The sequence below is a fragment of the Penaeus chinensis genome, chromosome 37, assembly GCF_019202785.1.
Source record: "Penaeus chinensis breed Huanghai No. 1 chromosome 37, ASM1920278v2, whole genome shotgun sequence".
NCBI lineage: Eukaryota > Metazoa > Arthropoda > Malacostraca > Decapoda > Penaeidae > Penaeus > Penaeus chinensis.
The window spans coordinates 16,259,812-16,269,811 of NC_061855.1; positions in this window are offsets into that span (position 1 = coordinate 16,259,812).

Consider the following 10,000-nt stretch of genomic DNA (forward strand, 5'->3'; position numbering starts at 1 on the left):
CGCCCACGTCACCCATCCGGAATGTGTGTGAGGCGACGGCGGTCTCGCGCCTCGCCTGCCGCTGACCGGAGACAAGGTCTATACTAGTATTTGTGTCCTTATATAGACCTTGACCGGAGACTGGCTGAGGAGCATCGCCGGAGAGAGGTTTTGTGGTTATTCTCTTGTGCCTCCTTTCTCTCGGTTTATTTATTCATTTTGGAAATTTTCTTGATTATCTGTTTGTTTGTTCGTTTGTCTGTTTGTATGTTGGTTATGTAATTGATTGCGTACTGGTTTAAATGTTAGTTAATGTATTTATTTATTATTTTTTTTATGCATCTCTTAATTATATATATATATATATATATATATATATATATATATATATATTCACCTCCTCCTTTATCTATTTTTTTATTTATATAATTAGTTTTATGCTGGTCTTTGTGTTATTAGAAAGGGGGGGGGGGGGGGAGGGAATTGGAGGCACGGGTGGAGGGGGGGAGATGAGGGATTTAGGGAAAGGGGGGAGGGGGAGAGGAGGAGGGAAGAAGAAAGGCGAGAAGAGACAGAAAAGACGAAATCAAAGAAATAAAATAAGAAAAAAAAAAAACGAAAGAAAAGATAGAAAAGCGGCAACGAAAAAGGAAGAGGAAGAAGATACAAAATGCAAGGAAAAAGCAGTAGAGAAAAGAAGGAGTAAAGATAAGGAATAGGACGAAGAAAGATAAAAGAGGATGCGGTAGAGCAAAGGCAGGGAAATGGAGATAAGGAAGGTAAATATTTGATAAACTTAGGTAAAGGAGACGAGAGATAAAGCAGAATGGGGGTCAAGAGATTTCAGGTCAAGATAACAATATTTTTGCTCTTTTTTCTCTTCTCTTGTTTTGTTCATCGTTAGAAATGTTTCTTCCGCTTGTTCTTCCTTTTTTTTTTTTTTTTTTTTTTTGTTCATTTCCTTATTTACTACCATGCGAGCGTACGTATGCACGTATATATATATATATATATATATATATATATATATATATATATATATATATATATGTATATATATATAGATAGATATATGTATATATTTATATATATATATATATATATGTATATATACATATACATATATATACATATATATACACATATACATGTATATATATATATATATATATATATATATATATATATATACACATATGTATACATATATATATACATATATATTCATATATATACATATACATTTACATATATATACATATACATTTACATATATATACATATACATTTACATATATATACATATACATACATATACATATACATATACGTATATACATATACATATGTATATGTATATGTATATGTATATGTATATTGTTGTGTGTGTGTGTGTGTGTGTGTGTGTGTGTGTGTGTGTGTGTGTGTGTGTGTGTGTGTATATGTTTATATATATGTATATATATGTATATATGTATATATAATATATATATGCACATTTCTTCTCCTCCTCCTCCTCCTCCTCCTCCTCCTCCTCCTCCTCCTCCTCCTCCTCCTCCTCCTCCTCCTCCTCCTCCTCCTCCTCCCCCCCCCCTCCCCCCCCCCCCCCGTCGAAGGGCTCCTGCCAAGCCTTATCTCTGAGTCGTGACGTTCACTTGGCCAGCTCAGGTCGCCATCTCTCCCAGCGACATTCCTCTCTTGGGTTATTACCCTCTCCCTCTCTCCTTGTTTTCCCCTCTTTCTCTCTCCTTTTCCTGTTTCCCTCTCCCTCATTTTATTTATTCACTCTCCCTCTCTCCTTTTATTTATTCCCTCTCCCTCTCTCCTTTTCTTTTTTCCCTCTCCCTCTCTCATTTTCTTTTTTTCCCTCTTCCTCTCTCATTCTCTTTTTTCCCTCTCCCTTTCTCATTTTCTTTTTTCCCTCTCCCTTTCTCAATTTTTTCCCCTCTCCCTCTCTCATTTTATTTTTCCCTCTTCTTCTCTCATTTTCTTTTTTCCCTCTCCCTCTCTCATTTTCTCTTTTCCCTCTCCCTCTCTCATTTTATTTTTTCCCAATTCCTCTCTCTCTCTTTCTCCTAATTCTACTTCATTTCCTTTTTTCCGCCGTTCCTAATTCCAACTTTCTTTTTTTCACAGATAATTTTCTTTTCTATCCTCTCTCCTCCGAGTTTTCTCTTCCCCTTCTTTTTATTGGTACTCGTTTTTCCTTCCCTCTTTGCCTCCACTCCTTTTTTCCTCCACTCTCCTTCTGTCCCTCCTCCTGCATCGTTTAATCTTTTCCATATTCCCTTCCTCGTCTTCTCTCAGATCTCTCCCTCTTCTTTCCTCTTTCTTATCTCTCGCCCCCCCCCCCCTTTTCGCTCTTCTTTCCCTTGCCTCCCTTTACCTCTGCTTTTATCTTATCCTCTTGTTCCTAATTTATTCCTTCCTTTTCCCCTGTTAAATCCCTTTCCCTTATCCCTCTCTTTCTCTCTTTCCGTTATTCCCTTTTCTTATTTCTTTTCTCTGTCTCCTTCTCTATTCTTCGCTCTCCATCTTCTCTCTTCTTCCCTCGTTCTCTCTCCTCTTCCTTCTATTGCCTTCCTCCTCTGCCGTCCTTGCCCTCACTCTTGTTTCCTTTATCCTCTCCGTTTTCCCTTTTCTTTCTTCTCTTCTCTTCTGGTTTAGCCGTCTTGCATTCTCTCTCTCTCTCTCTCTCTCTCTCTCTCTCTCTCTCTCTCTCTCTCTCTCTCTCTCTCTCCTCCCTCCCTCCCTCCCTCCCTCCCTCCCTCCCTCCCTCCCTCCCTCCCTCCCTCCCTCCCTCCCCTCCCCCCCTTCCCCCCTCCCTCTCTCTCCCTCCCTCCCTCCTCCCTTCTCCTCCTCTCTCCTTTTCTTCATTTCCTCTTCTTCCTCCTCTCACCCCTCTCTCTTCTTCTCTCCCCTATCCTCCCTTCTTCTCCTCTCTCCAATCCTCTCCTCCTCTCTCATCCTCTCCCTCTCTTCTCTCTCTCTCCCCCTCTCTCCCACCCTCCCTCTCTCTCTCTCCCCCTCTCTTCCCCTCCCCCCTCCCCCCCTCCCTCCTCCTTCCCTCTCCTCCCCCCTCTCCCTCCCTCTCTCTCTCTCCCCCTCTCCCTCCCTCCCTCCCTCCCTCTCCCTCCTCCCTCCCCTCCCCCCTCCCCCTCTCCCTCTCCCCCTCTCCTCTCTCTCTCTCTCCTCTCTCTCTCTCTCTCCCTCTCTCCCTCTCTCTCTTCTCCCCTCTCTCTCCTCTATCTCTCTTCTCTCTCCTGCTCTTGCTCTAAAGGGACTTTTAGCTTCCTCATTCCTCTCTCCCCTCACAGTCTTTTCTCTCTGCTGCCCTCCTCCTCCCTCCTCCTCCCTCCTCCTCCCTCCTCCTCCCTCCTCCTCCCTCCTCCCCCTCTCTTCCCCCTCTCCTCCCCCTCTCCTCCCTCCTCCTTCAACGGCTTGTATGCCATTATCCCCGAGTTGTTTTAAACAGTCTGAGGAGCGAGATTCATAATGCATTGCCTTCTGCGCCCTGTCTCCAGTCCCTTACCCCTTACTTCTTTCCCTCTTCTTCTTTTCTCCCACTTCTCTTATGCCTTCTACTTAAAACATTTCTCTTTCTCCTCTCGTATCCTTTCCCTCCCCCCCCCCCACCCCTCCAGGCGCGTCGTACTTGCTAAATTTACTCTCCCTTTGCCCCGACCTCGAGCCACTCGACCAATACCTGCACTGACTCTTGGCCTCTCTTCCGCGCTCCCTCCTCTCCCCCTTCATCTCCGGCCCTCCCTCGCTCCCTCCCTCCCTCCCTCCCTCCCTCCCTCCCTCCCTCCCTCCCTCCCTCCCTCCCTCCCTCGCTCTTTCTTCTCCTCCTCCCTCCCTCCCTCGCTCTTTCTTCTCCTCCTCCCTCCCTCTCTCCCTCTTCTCCCGTCCTCCCTCCCTCTTCTCCCGCCTCTTCATATCCACCCCATCCTTCTTTCCTCTACTCCTCCTCCATTTCAATCTACCCCCCCTCCTTATCATTCCCCGTCCCTTTCTTACTCTCCCCTCCCTATCCCTTCTCGACCCCTCTCCCCTCTCCCTCTCCCTCTCCCTCTCCCCTCTCCCCTCTCCCCTCTCCCCTCTCCCCTCTCCCCTCTCCCCTCTCGTGCCTGCCATTGCGCCCAGCCGTGGCACACCGGGCATCACAGTTGGAAGTTGGCAGCGTGTGTGGGCAGGGCGAGCGAGAGGGTTGTTCTTCCGTCCGTCCGTCCGTTTGTTCGGCCTTCCGTCGGTGCGGCCATTCCTCCTATCGGCGTCGAGGGAAAGGGCAGGAGGAGAAAGGGAAAGGGAGAGAGAGAAAGGAAGAGGATCAGACCGCTATTTTACTTCGCATTTTGGTATCCTTCTCCCCTGACGAAGAGGAAGAAGAAAAATAAGAGGATATCATTTTTACATCTTCCATCTGCATCTCCCTCCCATCTCTATCCGCCAACCCCACCCCGACCCCATTGACCTCCAACCCCATCAACCCCAACCCCATAACACCCACCCCTCACCCCCTACCCCCACCCCCTACCCCCACCCCGCACTCTCCAAGATGCGTCCGGGCACGGAGCAGCACGCCATGGCGGTCACCTACGCCATACTCATCGTGCTGTTGCTAATCCTGTGGATCCTTTACACGAGTTTGGTGTTGCCGCATCGCTAGTGCAGGTACGGAAGGCTCGCGGTCTCGGGCTCTCGGGCTCTCGGGCTCTCGGGCTCTCGGGCTCTCGGGCTCTCGGGCTCTCGGGCTCTCGGGCTCTCGGGCTCTCGGGCTCTCGGGCTCTCTCGTTCTGTGTTTCTTGCTACATGATATTCATCTCTCTGTTGTGTGTCCATCTGTGTGTTTGTGAGGGTGTATGTCTTTCTGTCTGTTTATCCCTCCTCTCTTGCCATCTCGCCCTCCCTTGTTTTGTTCCTTTCTTTCTTTCTTTCATCCCTTTATTCATAGATCTGTCCCTCCCCCCACACCGTGCCTCCCTTTCCTGCGTCCTTCCCTCTCTCTTGTTTTATTTCGTTAATTAAGTTTCCAGTTTTCATTTCCAACGTAAATGTTTCAGCTTGTACTTCTGCTTTTTGAGTGAGAGAGTGAGTGAGTGAGTGAGTGAGTGAGTGAGTGAGTGAGTGAGTGAGTGAGTGAGTGAGTGAGTGAGTGAGTGAGTGAGTGAGTGAGTGAGTGAGAGTGAGAGTGAGAGTGAGAGAGGCAGAGAGAGAGTGTGTGTGTGTGTGTGTGTGTGTATGTGTATGTGTATGTGTCTGTGTCTGTGTCTGTCTGTCTGTCTGTCTGTCTGCCCGTTTGTCTGCATCTGCCAGTTTGTCAGTTTAAAGGTACAAACACCTTATTTCAAAACAGCACCAAGTAGGTCTAACCACAGAGAGAGAGATCCAGAATAGATATTCATTATCGATTTCAGGCTCCAGACAATTTATACAAACTGAATAAATAATATTAGGTATGCAGTTGAAAATCCCGTTTAAGCAAACTGCGTCGAATATTCGATCATGGATCTATTTTATTACTTTCCTTGTCACACGGATCCAATTTTTTTGACTTTGGTCTCTCTTGTTTTTTTGTTTGTTTTTTCTTTTCGTCTGTTCATTAAATTTTCACGCCATATTTTTGTTTTGTTTCGTTTTGTTTCGTTTCCTTTTCTTTTTTTCTTCTCTTCTTTTCCTCATTTGATGCTCCCTCGTACAAGGAGAGGAATAATATAAGGGGAAGAACGGTAATAGTAAAAAGAGAAGGAAGAGGAGGAAATCATGCAGATTAGGAAGAGAAGAAAGAAGAGGAATAGAGGACGATGAGGAAGAGGGGGAAAAAATAGGAGGAAAGAAAGAAAACGAGAAAAAAAGAAATGTAGATATTGACGTTGATGAGGAAGGTAAACACTAAGGGAGAAAGAAACGCGAAGAAAACGGAGAGTAAAAGAAGAAAAATAAAAGATAAAATAAGTATTAAATAAACAGAGAAAAAAAAGGAGTAAAGCGAGATGAATAGTAGACGAAAAAAAAAAATTGAATTTCAAGAAAGAAGAGGACTTTTAGCATTAGTTCAACTACGCGTGTGATTTTAAAGGTCAAAGAAAAGTTCAGAGAGTTCAAAGAAAACGGATTGCGCGGAGAGGAATGGAGGGGTGGAGGGGGAGGGAGGGGGGGGTAAGAGGGGAGGAGGGGATTAGGAAGGGGGGGACGGGGTAGGAATGGGGAGAAGAAGGATCGTTTTATTGAGCTTTGAATTGAATGTTTTTTTTTTTTCTGGAACGGAGGGTCGCTGCCAAAGTGAGCTGTTGCAAATTGGGGGAGTAATTATGTTCATTAAAGAAGAAGAAAAAAAGATAAGAGGTAAAAATATCACCCTTAGTAAGAGAGAGAGGGAGAAGGGAGTTCTTTGTATATATCTTCTGTATTGAAATGTTATAAAGTGCGTGATTTATTTTTCTCTCTCCCTTTTTCTCTTTGACTTTGTCTTTCTCCTTATCCTTTTTCTTCTTCTTCTCCTTATCTTTTTCCTCCTCCTCCTTCTCTTTCTCTTTCTCTATCTTTCTCTTTCTCTTTATTTTTATCTCTCTCATTCCCATTCTCTTTTTCTTTCTCTTTCTCTTTTTTTTTGTTTCTCCCTTCTCTGCCTTCTCTCCCCCCCCCCCCTTTCTCTCTCTTTCCCCCCCTCCCCCCTCCCCCCCCTTTCTCCCCCCCCCCCTCCCCCCCCCCCCTTTTTCTTCTCTCACTTCTTTCCCTCTCCTTTTCTCCTCCTCTCTCTCTCTTTTCTCTCCCCTCCCTCCCTTCTCTTCTCCCTTTTCTCTCTCCTCCTCCCACCCTCCCCCCTCCCCTTCCCCCCCCCCCCTCCCCCCTCCCCCCCCCCCCCCCCCTCCCCCCTCTCCCCCCCTTCCCCCCCTCCCTCCCTCCCTCCCTCCCCCCCTCCCTTTTCCCCCCCCCCCCCTCCTCGTCCCCCCCTCCCTCCTCTCCTTTTTTCCCTCCCCCTCCCCCCCCCTCCTCCCTCCCTCCCCCCTCCCTCCCTCCCCCCCCCTCCCTCCCTCCCCCCCCCCCTTCCCCCTCCCTCCCCCCCCAGTCATCCATAATACAAATTCATTTTTTTTTGTTTCTAGTTTACATGCGCAAATACACGTACGCATGCTGGTGTTTACTTACGGCAGCGGAAGACAGCAGTACCGGAATCAGGCAGTCCGTTTGATCCTGAAGCGACCTCGGAAAATATTGCGTAGGTTTTGAAATCCCCGCGGGATGGAATTATAACCTTTTGGAATTTACGGGCGCGGGGGTTTATTTTGAATTATGTATCGAATCCAATACATGGAAGAGAGAGAGTGTGTGTGTGTGTGTGTGTGCGAGTGCGAGTGCGAGTGCGAGTGCGAGTATGGGAGAATGTGAATTTGAATATGAATGTAAATGTTAAGGGAAAGTTTGAGTGGATGTGGAGATTTGTCCGTTTGTTTATTCTTGTGTTAAATACCTTTCTCTCTCTTTTTTTATCAGTAAGGAGAGAATGTTTGCCGTGAGCAAAGGAAAAAAGAACTACATTAGAATAGAAGTAAAACAGAGGCATCATCATGGTAAGTAATTCAATGTACGTCCAACAACAACAACAACAACAACAACAACAACAACAACAACAACAACAACAACAACAACAACAACAACAACAACAACAACAACAACAAAAGGGCCGCAGTAAGGTAAATACTTGAGACGTTCGGCCCGGCCTTCTCCTCCTCTTTGGCCGGCTTAATGATATGTAAATCTTCATGTTTACTTCATAATTGGCGAATTAACTTCCGGTGTGTGGGTTTTGTTTACTTGTTAGTCTGAGACGGCGGGCGGGCTGGTGCTGGTGCTAAAGAAGGGCGTTGGGATTGCAGGGGAGGTGGGGAGGAAGGAGGTAGTAAGGTCGTTATTAAGTAAGTAGAAGTAGTGAAATAGAGTAGAGTGAGAGGTGAGTCTCACTCTCGCTCTCTCTCTCGTCTCCACTCCTCTTCTTCTCTCTCTCTCTCATCTCCTCACTCTCTCTCCTCTCTCTCTCTCTTCTCTCTTCTCTCTCTCTCTCTCTCCTCGCTCACCTCAACTCTCTCTCTCTCTCTCTCTTCTCTATCGCTTCTCTCCTATCGCTCTCTCACTCTCTCCTTCAACTCCCCCCTTCTCCCCCCTTCCCTCCCTCTTTTCTTTCTCCTTTTTTCCCTTTTCCCTTTTCCCTTCTTTCTCCTTTCCTTCTTCTCCTCCTCCTTTTATCCCTCCTTTTCCTTCCTTCCCCCTAAATCCCTTTTTTCCTCTTTTTTCTTTTCCACCCTTCCTTTCTTTCCCCCTTTCCTTCCCTCTTCCCCCTTTCTCATTCATCCCCTTCTCTCCTTCCCTTTTTCCCCCTCCTTCCCGCTTCCCCTTTTCCCCCCCCCCTTTTTCCCACTTTTCCCCTTTCTCTTTTTCTTCTTCCTCCTCCCATTCCCTCCCCTCCTTCCCCCTTCCCTTCCCCTCTTCTCCCCTTTTCTTTCATTCTTTCTTTTCCCCTTTTTTCCCCCCTTCTTCAAACTCTTTCCTTTTTTTTTCCCTTCCCCCCCCCCTTTCCCCCCTCCCCTTCCTTTCCCCCCCCTCTCCCCCCCTTCCCCCTTTCCCCCCCCTCTTTCCCTCTTCCCCCCCCCCTTTTTTCCCCCCCCCCCCCCTCCTCTTTCCCCCCCCCCTTTCCTACTTCTTTCCCCCTTCCCCCTTTTTCCCCCCTTTTTCCCTTTCCTTCTTTCCCCTTCCCCCTGCCTTCCCCCATTTTCATTTCCTTCCCTTTTCCCCCCCTCTTTTCCCCCCTTTCCCTTCCCCCCTTTTCCCCCCTCCCCCTTCCTTCCTTTTCTCCCCCCCCTTCCCTTTCCTTTCTCCCCTTTCCCCCCCCCTTTTCCCCCCCTTTATTTCCTTTTTTCTCCCCTTTCCTTTCCTTTTTCCCCCCCTTCCCCCTTTTCCCCTTCCTTCCTTTCTCCCCTCTCCCCTTCCTTTTCCTTCCCCTTTTTCCCCTTCCCATTCCTTCTTTTCCCCTTCTCCCCTTTCCCCCCTTTCCTTTCCTCCCCTTTTTCCCCCCCCCTTCCCCCCCTTCCCCCTTTCCCCCCTTCCCCTTTCCCCTTCCCCCCCCCCTTCCTTTCCTTTCTCCCCCCGGTTTCCTTTCCCTTTCCCCCCCCTCCCCCCTTCTTTCCCTTTTTTCCTCCTTTCCCCCCCCCCTTCCCCCCCTTCCTCCTTTCCCCCTTTCCCCCCCTTTTTTTCCTTCTCCCCCCCCCCCTTCCCCTTTTTCCCCTTTTTTCCCTTCCCCCCATCTTCCTTTCCTTTTTCCCCTTTTCCCCTCCCCCTTCCTTCCTCCCTTTTTCCCCTCCCCTTCTCCCCTTTCCTCCTTTTCCCCCCCTTCCCTCCTTTCCCTTTCCCCTTTTCCCCCCCCCCTTTTCCCTTTTTCCTTTTTTCCCCTTTTCCCCCTTCCCCCTTCCTTCCTTTTCTCCTCCCCCCTTTCCCCCTTTCCCCCCCTTTTCCCTTTTCTTTTTTTTTCCCCCTTCCCTTTCCTTTTTATTCCCTCCCCCTTCCTTTCCTTTCTCCCCCTTTTCCCCTTCCTTCCCCTTTCCCCTTTTTCCCCCCCCCCCTTTTCCCTTTTCCCCCAATTTCCCCCCCCCTTCCCTTTCCCCCTTTTTTCCCCGTCATTCCCCCCCTTTTTTTTCCCCCTTCCCCCCCCTTCTCCCCCCTCCCCTTCCCTTCCCCCTTTTTCCTCCCCCCCCCCCCATTTTCCTCTCCCCTCTCCCCTTCCCCCTTTTCCTTTTTCCCCCTTCCTTTTTCCCCCCTCCCCCTTTCCTTTTCCCCCTTCCTTTCCTCCTTCCCCCTTCCTTCCCCTTCCCCCCCCCTTACCCCCTTCCCCCCCTCCCCCCTTTCCCTTTTTTTTTCTCGCCCCCCCTTTCCCCCCCCTTCTTCCATTTTCCCCTTCCCCCCCCCTCTCCCCCTTCCTTTCCCCCTATTCTTTTCCCCCCTCCCCTCCCCCTTCCCTTTCCCATTCTTT